The sequence below is a fragment of the Marmota marmota genome, unplaced genomic scaffold (assembly GCF_001458135.2).
Source record: "Marmota marmota marmota unplaced genomic scaffold, marMar, whole genome shotgun sequence".
In the NCBI taxonomy this organism is placed as follows: Eukaryota; Metazoa; Chordata; class Mammalia; order Rodentia; family Sciuridae; genus Marmota; species Marmota marmota.
Window position 1 is genome coordinate 9,890,375 of NW_025999944.1, and position 13,268 is coordinate 9,903,642.

General features: G+C 42.4%; 1 protein-coding gene across 1 annotated transcript in view; it reads left to right on the top strand.

Annotated features, from left to right (window-relative positions):
- The first annotated feature begins 11,869 nt into the window (after window positions 1-11,869).
- Csgalnact1 (chondroitin sulfate N-acetylgalactosaminyltransferase 1) overlaps window positions 11,870-13,268 on the top strand; it is a 176,792-nt gene continuing 175,393 nt past the window's right edge. Inside the window, exon 1 of the mRNA XM_015499536.2 lies at window positions 11,870-12,362. The gene's annotated coding sequence lies outside the window, so the exon portion shown is untranslated. The remainder of the gene's footprint in view (window positions 12,363-13,268) is intronic.

Consider the following 13,268-nt stretch of genomic DNA (forward strand, 5'->3'; position numbering starts at 1 on the left):
TCTCTGTGGACCCCCTTCCACTTCCCCATGGGCGTCTGGGACTCCGGCCAGGCTGAGCCTGCCGTACTTCTATGTCTGGGCTTTGTCCATGGGTACTGCCTGCCTAGAGTGTCCAATCCGTCCCTCTCTGCACTGCACCTACCCTATGCGACCCGGGTTCGAATTGGATTAGCCTAATCCGATGCTCTTCCCTGTGTGGGTCTTCTCAGAGCCCATGGTCTTCCAAGCTGGAGAGTGGGGACGTGATCAGTGAGCCCGGACAGGGACTGGGTGGGGCCCCATCCTATAGCTGGGCAGTTTGGATGAGGGATAGATAGTTCGGTCACCTGCCCTCCACTCTATTAAAAATTCCTATTCTCCTTTAGAGGTAAAGAGTTCAGTATGGAAGAAGATGAGTGGGGTGATAATTATACGATGAGTTGGAACAGGAGGGAAAAATTTAGAAAACAGTCGCAGGCGCAGGTGTGCCAGGAAAAAAGTGCTAGCAAAGAATTTCCGCTCTTTGGATTGTGGTTTCTAGGAGAATGGGAAATTCAATACTGGGGTTCCTGAAGTTCATCGAGACCTGTGTTTACAACCTTAGGGATCACAGTTCATAGTTCTCTGTGTTATAGTCACTAGGGGATACATCTCACAGAGCTATAGAACTTCCTGATTATTTCCTGATCATGGGACTCAAAATGAATACAAATTTCATTTTAATCCTATAGAAATATAATAACTTTTAAGACCCTCTTTTGCTTATTTATAATTCTTCCTTTAAGATATTAAATAAATGACATTTTAGCATTAATCAGTACAATTTTGCTTGAAGATATCCTAACATGTCAAAACAGATAAATCAAAATAAACTAGTATATCCATTGTGGAAAACCATACAGAGGTTCCTCCAAAAACTAAAACTACAGCTACCATACGATCCAACTCTCCCACTTCTGGGTATATGTTCAAAAGAAATGATATCAGCATGTCAAAGAGACATCTGCATGTCCCTGTGCTGCTGCGCTATTCACAATAGCTATACTATGGAATCAACCTAGATGCCTATCAACAGATGAATTGATAGACAAAATATGGTATGTATACACAAGGGAATATTATTCACCCATAAAGAAGAGTAGAATCATATCATTTGCAGAAAAAAATGGATGGAAATGGAGGTCATCATGTTAAGTGAAAAAGTCAGCCACAGAAAGACAAGCATCACTTTTTAAAAAATGTGTAGAAGCTTTAAAAAGAAAGAAAAATAAGGTCTTAAAGTAGAAGAGGGACTATTAGGGGAGGGAAAGGGGTTGGGAGAGAGAAGTAGAGACAAAGTGGAGGAGAGAGGGCAGTAGGGAGGGTGGACAGGGGGCCATTCTCTGCTACTTCTCTTATCGAGATTATATTTTTGTTTTTTCCTGGTGGTCTTGAAAGGCCCACATCTGATATTTATTCCATTGGTGCTAATTTTGCAATTTTAACAAATTGTTTTATTTGACTGAAATTAGCACTGAAGGTTAACCTCAAAGAAGGGGTCAAAAGAAGTCACAAATGATGGAACATTATTGGAATAAGTGTCTGTCCTCTCAAGTAATCTGTCTAAAGGGCAATGTTTATTTGATTTATAAGTGTTATTTTATGTAAAAAATGTGTTTTTTTTTATATTAAGGTCATCTTAATGAGCATTTCTCCACCAGTTTGACCCTGTGAGTACTTCAAGACTCTAAGATGAAATACCAATTCTACAATCCTTAGTGGACCTCTGTCCCCATTTGAATCCAGCCTTCTCTGTCACTCCCTGCTCTCTGCATGTCTCACATAGGAGTGGGGGGTAACCAGGCAGCAGCCAGCAGGGGCTGTAGGGTGTAGTAGAAATTGCTCTGGACGGTTGGATCTTGGATAAATCATGTTCCTTCTTGGCTTCAGTTTTAGAACTGTAAGTTTGAGAGTTTGGAACACGTGAGTTCTGAGATCACTCCCAGTTTCAGTTCTCTGTGATCAGAGTTTACTAAGCACCTATCTGAGTAGCTTCAGTGCCATACCCTATATAGAATGAGAAGCACAAAACCAATCTATGTTTTAAAAGAAAAGGGATGAAGATTCTGTGTCTGATCCATGTGGTGTTACACAAGTGTAACTGTCTGTGCAAGCGTCTTGAGCTGCATCTGTAAGGTGAACGCTCTTGACTCACTCATGTATTTCCACATCCACAAATAAGAAATCTAGAACAGACCAAACCTGCCAATCACGGTGGAGCACACCTGTAATCCCAGTGGCTTAGAAGGCTGAGGCAGGAGGATCTCAGGTTCAAAGCCAGCCTCAGCAACTTAGTAAGGCCTTAAGCAACTGAGAGAGACCCTGTTTGTAAATAAAATATATATATATATATATATTTTCATATATATATATGAAGGACTGCGGATGTGGCTCTGTGGTAAAGCACCCCTGGGTTCAGTCACCAGTACAAAAAAAAAAAAAGGAAAAGAAAGAAAACTAAGCCAAAAAAAGGAACAGAAACAGAGAAACAGAAAAAGAAACAGAAGGAAACCAGCGAGATGCTTAAGGTTCTGTTATGAGGCAGGACAGTATAATAGAAAACCCTCAGGAAGTAGACAATGGGATTGAATCCTTTGGAATCATTATTTAACCATGTGAGTCCTGGTGTCCTTAGTAGAAGCAAAACTTATAGTACCTGTTTTATGAAGCAGTCGGCAGCACTATGAGTTAGCGGGGATAGGGAGGCCCTGGTGGTAGGTGATCAATACATATTCTTAAAAAGAGGCAGAAAGAGTCTTATAAAAACATTTGACTACTGCAAATAACGAAAAGACCTCACATCATTCTTTTGGAATCACCCCAAAATAAATAAATACCAGTGTTATAGTGAGTACAAAAAAAAGTTAGGGGCTGGGGATGTGGCTCAAGCGGTAGCGTGCTCGCCTGGCATGCGTGCGGCCCGGGTTCGATCCTCAGCACCACATACAAACAAAGATGTTGTGTCCGCCAAGAAGTAAAAAATAAATTAAAAAAAAAAAAAGAAAAAGTTAGGCTCATATTTACTAGAAACATTGCAGATTGTCACAGTGCCTTGGGGAGAGCCACCTGGCAATTTGTAATAAAAGTCACAGAGTTGATTATGGTTTTTAAAGTTTTTCTGGGCTTTTTAGATCATAACCTAAGAAAATAGCTCAAAAAGATAAACAAACTTGTTTATTTAAAAATGCTTGACTAGGTTATAATAATGTATGGAAACAACTAGCTGAAAGATGCCTAATTAAACCGTGTTTTAGCAATTCAGCGGAATATTGCTCCACTCAAAATGACAGATTCACAGAGACGCGCCGTCTGATAGAAGAAAAAGTTGGCTACGATCTACATACGGTGGGGTCGGGCTCCAAATTCCTCAATAGGACACCCATAGCACAAAAGTTAATAACTAGAATCAACAAATGGGACTTACTCAAACTAAAAAGTTTTTTCTCAGCAAAAGAAACAATAAGAGAGGTAAATAGGGAGCCTACACCCTGGGAACAAATCTTTACTCCTCACACTTCAGATAGAGCCCTAATATCCAGAGTATACAAAGAACTCAAAAAATTAGACAATAAGAGAACAAACAACCCAATCAACAAATGGGCCAAGGACCTGAACAGACACTTCTCAGAGGAGGACATACAGTCAATCAACAAGTACATGAAAAAATGCTCACCATCTCTAGCTGTCAGAGAAATGCAAATCAAAACCACCCTAAGATACCATCTCACTCCAGTAAGATTGGCAGCCATTATGAAGTCAAACAACAACAAGTGCTGGCGAGGATGTGGGGAAAAGGGTACACTTGTACATTGCTGGTGGGACTGCAAATTGGTGCAGCCAATTTGGAAAGCAGTATGGAGATTTCTTGGAAAGCTGGGAATGGAGCCACCATTTGACCCAGCTATTCCCCTTCTCGGTCTATTCCCTAAAGACCTAAAAAGAGCATGCTACAGGGACACTGCTACATCGATGTTCATAGCAGCACAATTCACAATAGCAAGACTGTGGAACCAACCTAGATGCCCTTCAATAGACGAATGGATAAAAAAAATGTGGCATTTATACACAATGGAGTATTACTCTGCATTAAAAAATGACAAAATCATAGAATTTACAGGGAAATGGATGGCATTAGAGCAGATTATGCTAAGTGAAGCTAGCCAATCCCTAAAAAACAAATGCCAAATGTCTTCTTTGATATAAGGAGAGTAACTAAGAACAGAGTAGGGACGAAGAGCATGAGAAGAAGATTAACATTAAACAGGGATGAGAGGTGGGAGGGAAAGGGAGAGAGAAGGGAAATTGCATGGAAATGGAAGGAGACCCTCAGGGTTATACAAAAGTACATACAAGAGGTAGTGAGGGGAAAGGGAAAAATAATACAAGGGGGACAAATGAATGACAGTAGAGGGGGTAGAGAGAGAAGAGGGGAGGGGAGGGGAGGGGAGGGGGGATAGTAGAGGATAGGAAAGGCAGCAGAACACAACAGACACTAGTATGGCAATATGTAAATCAATGGATGTGTAACTGATGTAATTCTGCAATCTGTATATGGGGTAAAAATGGGAGTTCATAACCCACTTGAATCAAAGTGTGAAATATGATATATCAAGAAATTTGTAATGTTTTGAACAACCAACAATAAAAAAATTAAAAAAAAAACAAAAAAAATGACAGATTCATAGATTAAGTCGATGTGGAGAAGTCAAGAAAAAAATTAGAAAATAGTCTGCTTGTGGTGAATGCGAGCACATAAAACCTATGTCTTTGCAGTGACAAAGGTTGGAAGCAAATTTTGTAAATCTCTGGTTTTATGCTGGGAGGGGTGAACTCTATTTTAATTTCACGGCCATGATAGTAGGATGATTGCTACTAAAAGAGAAAGAAAGTGAAAACATGAGTTATATGTTCTGAGATAGAACAAGGTGTTTATAAAAATAGACGAGTGTGTAAAATACAGGATGAAAATGCAGAGCAGAAGCAGAGTTACAGAAAAATAGACCTTAGATGCCTTATAATTTTAGGAGTCTGTCTCACCAGTGCATTGTGAGAGTAGTTATCACACATAAGACATGCTTTTCCCAGAAATAATTTTCAATTCGGCTAAAACCCCAAAATAGGGAGATGAAAATTCATGAGAGGAGTTGTTCTTAAAGATAGCGAGCTCCCTGTCAACTGCACTGTCTCTCGCAGCTGCCTGTCCTTCTTTCCTTTCTTTTATGATAACGGGGAAGGTTTTCTAGATGCCGAGATGTTTTAAATTGCCTCGTGGAGTTGCTCTTATTTTTTTTTTTATATTTCCACAAAGGGTCACAAAATCTATCCACTTAAAAAGAGAAAATGATGTGTTTTTAGTGCAAAGAGAGAATAGCCTCTTTAGGGCCCCAACAGGAATGGGAACGCATGGAATCTGCCAACCATAGCCACAGCATGTGACCTGTGCCCATCTCAGATGTCAGGGGCCGCACAGGGAAAATGGAATGAATGATCTGCTGGGCGGAGGGGTGCCTCCTCTTCACCCACCGAAAGCCCAGGTCAAGTCTTGAGTGTGTATGACCAGCATTTAAAAGATGGTTGGAGTGCATGGGGCCTGCAGCACTCCCTGGGGGAGGGGCCCCCTTTCCCTTGGGCCTTCCTGCGGGGCGGGGGTGGGGGGGTGTACCTCTTGTGAGCTGACTACCTTTGGTAAATAATGAGGGATCCTGCTAGGTACAGGAGGGGTCTAGGTGTTTCAGGGGATGGAGGAAGCTTTGCATCTGAAATTCCCAGAGAAATTTTTGATCCAAATACAAATGTAGGGAGGATTCCTGTAAGAGAATTGGTGGAGTTACAGAGCTGGAAAGAGTCTTAGAACTTTACCAGTCCAACCAATAAAAAAATGTGGGGGCGGGGAAAAGAGGTTCATTAGTCCAAACCCTTAGTTTTACCCTGGAGGAAACAGACCTGAGGAGGAGAAATCCTTGCCCACATTTACAGCCATCAGTATGGATGTGGCCAAAACCAATTCTGTGGATTTCTGGCCGTTTGTTTTCCACTGTACCTTGCTGTAGAGTCTACCCTGCCTTGCATTGCTTTCTACTGATAGCAGTTTTCTGCGGCTATCATGCAAAAGATTAGCTTTCAGACTTAGAAGTGTAGCTGGTAGTTATTTAATGCACAAAGAATCTTTTTAAGCCATCAAAAGCAGGAGTCAGCAGGTCATAACCTACAGCGTCATTCCAGTCTCCTGCCTCTCCCTCCCCAACCCTGTGGTGCTGGGGACTGAACCCAGAGCCTTGCATATGACCAGACAAGTGCTCTGCCTCTGTGCTGCATCCTCAGCTTCCCAGAATTCTGTTTGTCCACTAGAGGTAAGAAGTTTAATTTTAAGAATTCAATTCTGAAATCAGATCACTTGGGATGGCATGTGACCTTAACCAAGTGATATAACCTCTCTCAACTTTGGTATCTTCATCTGTAAAGTGGAGCATAACCATATACACCTTAGATTCCTTAGGTGAGGATCCCATGAAATAATCCACTAGATTGGGGCCTGCCTTTTAGCAAGGGCTCAATAAATGCTAGCTAATAGCTAGTGATTGTTTTTGTTCCTCTGAGGATGGTTACAACTAATTCTATCAAAATCTTAAGAAAATAAGAACTGTATTTTTTTGGGGGGGGATGTGTATTTTGTAGGCACAATCCTTCGTCACTTAGAAAAACCTTCTGAAAACCAGAAATCTTTCTTCAATAATCTCTTACATGTCTAGTTTGACTTTTTTTTCTGTAACTTTTCATCCAACTGCTGTCTTGATAACTCACAGATTTAACTACTTGCCTTTAGAACTTTTTTCTCTACAATGGTCTTTCAATATTCTTATTGCTTTATGGAAGTATAAGTTGATATATAATAAAACCACGTGTAATATTTAAGTTGCATTATTTGATTAGTTTTGATAAAAGTGTAACCTGAAACCATTGGCAGAATCAAGATAATGTGCATAATATGTCTCCTTGATAATCTCACTCGTCCGCCCAGGTCCCTTGTGGCCCTTCTCACTCCAGCCCCCATCTTCTGGGGCACACTGACCTGCTGGACTTTCACATAAATGGGATCATACAATACGCATTCTATTCGTTGGGCTCCCTTCTCTCAACTCAGTGATAATCGGTGCCAATATGGGTTCCAGGAGTTTCCTGAGTACTCAAATACTTTTTCTTTGTTCACTCTTTACCCTGTTTTGCTTACCTGGATATGATATGGAATGAAAACATATTTTAATGATTAATTCTTTGATTAAACATCTGTGTTTCTTGCTCTTGTTTGTAATTTTATTGCCATCTACTATACCCTGTAAATAGTATATGGCAATTTGTTTTCCCTGAGGGCAATACCCACTTGCATTCTGTATGAATAGATTCTTTTAAATGATGTCAATGAGCATCATTGCTATTTATTTACTTATTTGGATTTTAATATTAAAATTTCTCCTGTCTCCCGGGCATGCATGTGGCTCAGGAGCTGTCCCTCCCCCCCACCATATTGGATTGATTGACTAAATTCAGTTATACAAATATTTACACCAGGTTTTCATTTTCATGGTAAAATGTTTATTCCGTTAATGTCACAGTCTTCTTTCAAAAATACGGACAGTATGTTCTCAATTCCCTTGCAGTTGGGGCGTAACATGAAATAAGCTAAAAAACTGATACAGCAAAAGCAATACATTTGCAAGCTAATGGGAGATCATTTGGGAGGCAAGTCCATTTTTGCAGTGACTTTTTAAACCATCATCAGACTCTCTCTCAAGTATTGACATTTCTGCATCTGGGATGGAAGAAGACGAAAATTGCCATTCAAAATAAAAATGCCTGTACAAGTTTGGTGAAAGATTTAATTTCTTCATCTATCACAGTGTCACCAGCTCTATGAATACTACAGATCAAGCCTTTGGTGCCAGTAGCACAGAGACTTGGCAGCTGGTAGAGGGTAGAATTTAGCCAGAAGGAATCGTAAAGGAGCCAGAAAAAACAAAGCTGACCCATTCTGAATCTCAAACTCGTGTTCTGGGCAGTTGTCCTGAGTGTTTTCTTTGCCCAAGAAGCCTGGGCTTGTAGCAGTTTAAAAACCGAACTAGTAATGGAGATGTATACACTGATCTTAAAAATGCTACAAGAATTCCAGTAGCAGATAGATTTTATGTAGGACAATAAAAATGTAAGTGCAGTTTCTGTCCTAGCAGGTAATTTGGAAATGATCTGTTCCAAACTTCTATTTTGCAAGTAACTTCCCAAGGTCACACCATCACCCAGGGACAGAACTAGGGCTGGACCTGATGTTCCAAGCCACAGTCCTGCACCCTCTCCATCCTGTGGCTTCTGTGTGTTGGGGTTGGTGTGTTGGTGTGCAAGGTGTTGGGATCTACAGTTTGTTCTCTTGGGCTGTCTCTGTTGTGTGGCACAGTGCATCCTAGATGAGCATCATCTTGATCCCTGCATCTTCTTTGGGTGACATGACTTTGTTGATTGGAGGGCTGTGATTGCCTAATCACCAGCAGCTCCAAAAGGCCACAATGAGAGGTACACGCAGCTAGTGGACAAACCTATGCTTCAATTTGGTTGGCTAATTACTCTGGATCAATGAGTCTGGCAAAGTCTTTATACCCAGGAAATCCTTATATCCAGAAGCTTAAGTTCTTTTTAAGTGCCTCTTCCCTAGTTTTCCCACCGAGGTCAGATCGCTGTCCTGAATCCTCACCACACATTCAGCAGCTTGTTCCTACCTGTAACTTATCCTCTTGCACAAGGATTCTCAATCGGGGTGGGGAGACAGTTAAGGATCACCTTCCTTCACTGAGAATCACCGGTTCAGTCCAGCCCCCCCTTATTTTATATATCCGCAACTAGAGACTCTTAGACATTTAGGCTTGTCTACAGGCTCATAGTCACTCATTGAAGAGCAAAAGCCAAATCTCTTATTCTGGACAGGATTAAGTGTGGCAGATCTCCCTGAACCACTGTTCATGCCTTGTTAACATCTGTGATGGTATTGAGCACCTCTGAGCAGCTGCAGTATCTAATAGGGGCAGGGCCAGCCCAGGATTTACTGGAAGAAGGTGTCAAATATAAAGAACATTTGCATGTGAGCGTAACTGCAGGTCTCAGATTGCATGCTAGAGGGCAGCTCTCTTTCATGGGGGTTCCTCAGCCATCTGTATCTTAACTGATTTAGAAGAAAGATTGTGTTCCCCATCTCAAACCAATCACAAACAGAACAATGTAGTTTCTAAAAGAAACTAGTTACAATTCTGACCCTTTCTGGTCTCAATTAGTCACATTTTCTTTATGCTCTAAGAGCTTATTATTTATGCCTGTAGTTGTGATGTGAGTTATTTCATTTTCTCTCTTGTCAGTGTCTTCCATGTTGGTTATGTGAAGATAGTTTAAACTGTGGGCTTGGGGTGAGGGGGTCCCCAAGCCAAGCTTGGAAGACACTTGTCAAATCTTTATAGAGTATCAGGAAAATATTTGATTTCTTTAAGGCTAATAGACCTGTACATTTAAAAAGAGATTTTGAATACATTAATAACATAATTTTATCATCTGAGATGACCTCCATTTATCAGAAAAGAAAATAAGAGTGGCCTTACTCCACTGAAAGGATTAGAAATAAAAGTGGAATATCTTCTCACATAATCTGTGCATTCCGGAGCAGGACACAGAGATTTTCCTGTTTATCAGTCACAGAAGGACAGGAGAGTACCCTTTGTGGGGAAGGCCTCATGCCTTTTAAAGTCATTTGTACCCTAAAACATGCCATTTGCAGTAAAAATTATTTAATGTGGAAGGAATGTGGTTAAGAATACACTTTTTTTTTTCATGTAGCGGCCAAGGCGCTTTCTTTTTGGAGACATGCGCTTGAGAAAGATGATAATTTTAGAAGTTGGCTACACAGTTCCTGACCCTGTCCTGACTCTGGCTTCCAGTACTAACATGCAGAAGATGCAAGTGATTGTATACATTAAAAGGGTTTCCATCCAATTCTTAAAGTACATATGATTATGTGTCTATGCACAAAGGCAGTCTTCCGGGGGAGCCCCTACCTTGTGACTGGGTGTGTTATAGACACCTATCTTGTGGCTTGGTGCATTTCATTGATTTTAGGCATGCTTAGGGGAAAGAGTCTTCTTAAACCTCTCTCCTTGTTTCCACATTTCAGGACTCAGTGGGTCTGACACACACACGGTTGAGATGGGTGACAGATGTAGTGATTTAGGTTGATGACAGTGAGTGAGGAAGCCTGGGAGCTGGAGGCTGCAGGAGTAGTATTTTCATGCTATTGCATCAATTGTGGTTTTGAAGATTTTTGGAAATCCAAATGGGAAGAACGTTCACAAATTAAGCATACCTTGACTAGAATGATGACCAGATTGTTAAAATATTACTGCTCTCAATTATTCCTGTTCAATATTTTGGATCGTTCTTTTCTGTAAACCATTTTTGGAAGCCTCCATGTACCAGGATTAAAGGCTGGCCGAGTTCAGGACGACTGGTATGCCTAACTCTATGACCTTGGGTGGGGTGACTTCCTAACCTTTAGAATCCTGATTGGAAGCTTCCACAATCCAAGCATGTATGTTTCCATAGACTTCTCCCAGCCATTCTGGTGCGCAGCCAGCCTTGATCTGCCCACTGAGCACCATAATTTAAAGGTGCAAAGTCACATAAGCTCCTTCATAATCTCCTCTCTGTGCCAAACTATCAAGGACACACTGGACTCAGACAACAGGGGAGTGGACTCAGACACTAGTGTGCAAACTGAGGGTTTTTGCTTGTCACTTAGGGAGCAAGACACTTAATCTGTTGTACCTACTGCAGTTATTTCCTAGAGTGAGTTCTTACTTTTAGCACATTCTTACTGAGACTCAGGAAGGCTGGTCAAAGGGTATTTCTGTTACTGTAATTTTCTTTTTTTAAAAAATGAGGACAGAGCAGGGGATCCTCAAGGGGCTATGTTCCCAAAGCATTGGTGGGAGTCTTTGGCTGCTGCCCCCATATCTGCCTAGCTTGGGCACATGCAGCTACCGGCCCACAAGCCCCATCTTCACTGTTAAAGAGACACACAAACAGACTAGTACTTGCATGGAAGGCAAATGTGCTAGAGTGGAAAGACTTGCTTTTCTCTTTCTTTATAGAGTTTTGGTTTTGAAAGTGAGAAAAATCCTGGCTCTACCACATGTTAGCCAGGCAGATTTTGTAACACCTCATTTTCCCCGTTTGTAACGTGGGAATATTAACGCACATATCCACAGCATCTCTGTGGGAATCACATGAGTTCCTGCACATCTAGCAGCAGGTGTGTGGCACATGGTAGGTGTGCTGTTGATGTGCCTTCCTTTTCTTCTACTGGGCATAGGTCCAGTTGAACACAACCCCTTCTCCTAGGCACACCCACGGTTCGTCTTCTGTAATTTTCCATGATGCCATTCCCATTCCACCCTGATCACTAAAGGGGCCTTGTCAGTGATTCTGCCTTCCTGTATTTTTTCCTTTTCCCTTACTGGCTTGAGAACACTCCCCTCTGAAGGAACAGGAGACTTGGAACTACTAAGGAGATATGCACTTCCCAGAGCCCAGGAGCGGAGTTTTAATGAGTTCTTTCACTCCAAGAGGGAGACGCTGAGCCATCCTGGGCCTCTTATCCTGCAGTTTGGCATTGCAAGTGCGGAGCTCTCTAAGCTGGAGGAATGCGGATTACTGTGTGGAAATGAAAAGACTGTGAACATTTTTCTTCAAGTTGCTGAACTGAAAAGTACAAGTTAGATTATTAATGATCATGGGGAGGTATGAGCTGACAGTCTATTTGTTTTCATTATTAAAACAAGTGTGGTTTTGGATTATGTAGATTTCCTCCCTTTTTTGCTTGGATGGCAAAGAATATTCATTAAGGATATCAGTAAAGACCATGCCAGTGATTGAGCCTCCGGAGCTGTCCCCTGCATGCTGAAAGACAGAAAGGAAAATTTAAGTGGTGGAGAATGAGAATGAGAGATTGATTGGAAGCCAAATTATAAACTCATTTCAACTCTTGGCCTGCAGGCTGTGAAGTAACATTATTTGTTGTCAAGGATGGAAAACAACTCAGATTCGGGTCCAAGTGATTATTCCACTTTGACACTGCTGCCTTCCTGCCAACTGCAGTTCCATTTAGACATAGATTAATTAGTCGGGCAGAGGCGGAAGTGGGCTGAGAGAGCAGAAGCCAAAGAAGGCAGCAGGCAGCACAGGCCTCTAGTCGGGGTCCCAGGGACTTGGCCCCAGGCAGTTGGCAACCCACATCAACATTAAGCCGGCAGCGAACTTGGGTAAGAGGAAACAGACTCTAAACTTCTATGGTAATATTCTTTACACATCTGCTGACTTTGTTCATGCCAGTGAGTCAGAGAAAACCTTCAAACTTAAGTCACCAGCAGGTGGTCCCCACACATGGGGGATCCGCAGTGTGCAGACCGGAGTGGCTTATCAGTCTTTCCTTCGGCCTTGTATAAGTCGTGCTGGACTTTTCTTTTTTTAATTCCTGGAAGTGAAATGAAAACAATTGTACAGACACACAGAGAGCACTATTGAATTATAAGGACAGATGGAATATAATCATGAAAACTCTTGGGAAAGAAATCTGCCTTGGTTAATGGAAGACAGCATTATTAACATATTTAACAGGCAGGGTTCAGACTTCTTCCAGAACATTTCTCGCTGATCTTTGATCCGGAGTATTTTGCCTGTATCTTGTTCCCATCCTGCTTTTATTTTAGATGATGCATTTGTTTCCTCCGGTGAAATTCCTCAGAGGCAGGAACAGTGTGGGGCCCACACCATGCCTCCCTGGGTATACAGGGAGCATGGAGAGCCGCAGGCTGGCAGGGGCTGGGGTTCATGCCCTCGGACGCGGCAGCCGTGGCATCCAGCAGGACACAGCTCACCCACTCCCTGTTCCTAGGGAGGTGTCCCCGCCCGCGCCGCACGCTGTAGCGCGTGCGGCGCCAGCAGTGGCCGGCGTGTCAGTCTCCGCGGCGCGGCGCCCTCCCGGGGGAGCGGCGGCTGCAGGCGCGGGAGATGGCGCTGCGCTGCGGCCGCTGGGCGCGCAGCCTCCGGGGCGGCACCGTGCGCCTGGCAGGCTGCCTGGGAGCCGGCGCTCCTCGCTGCCTCCCTCTGCGAGGCGTGTGGATGCTTTCCTTTCCTCGAGGAAAATCTTATTAGAGGATTTTCTATTT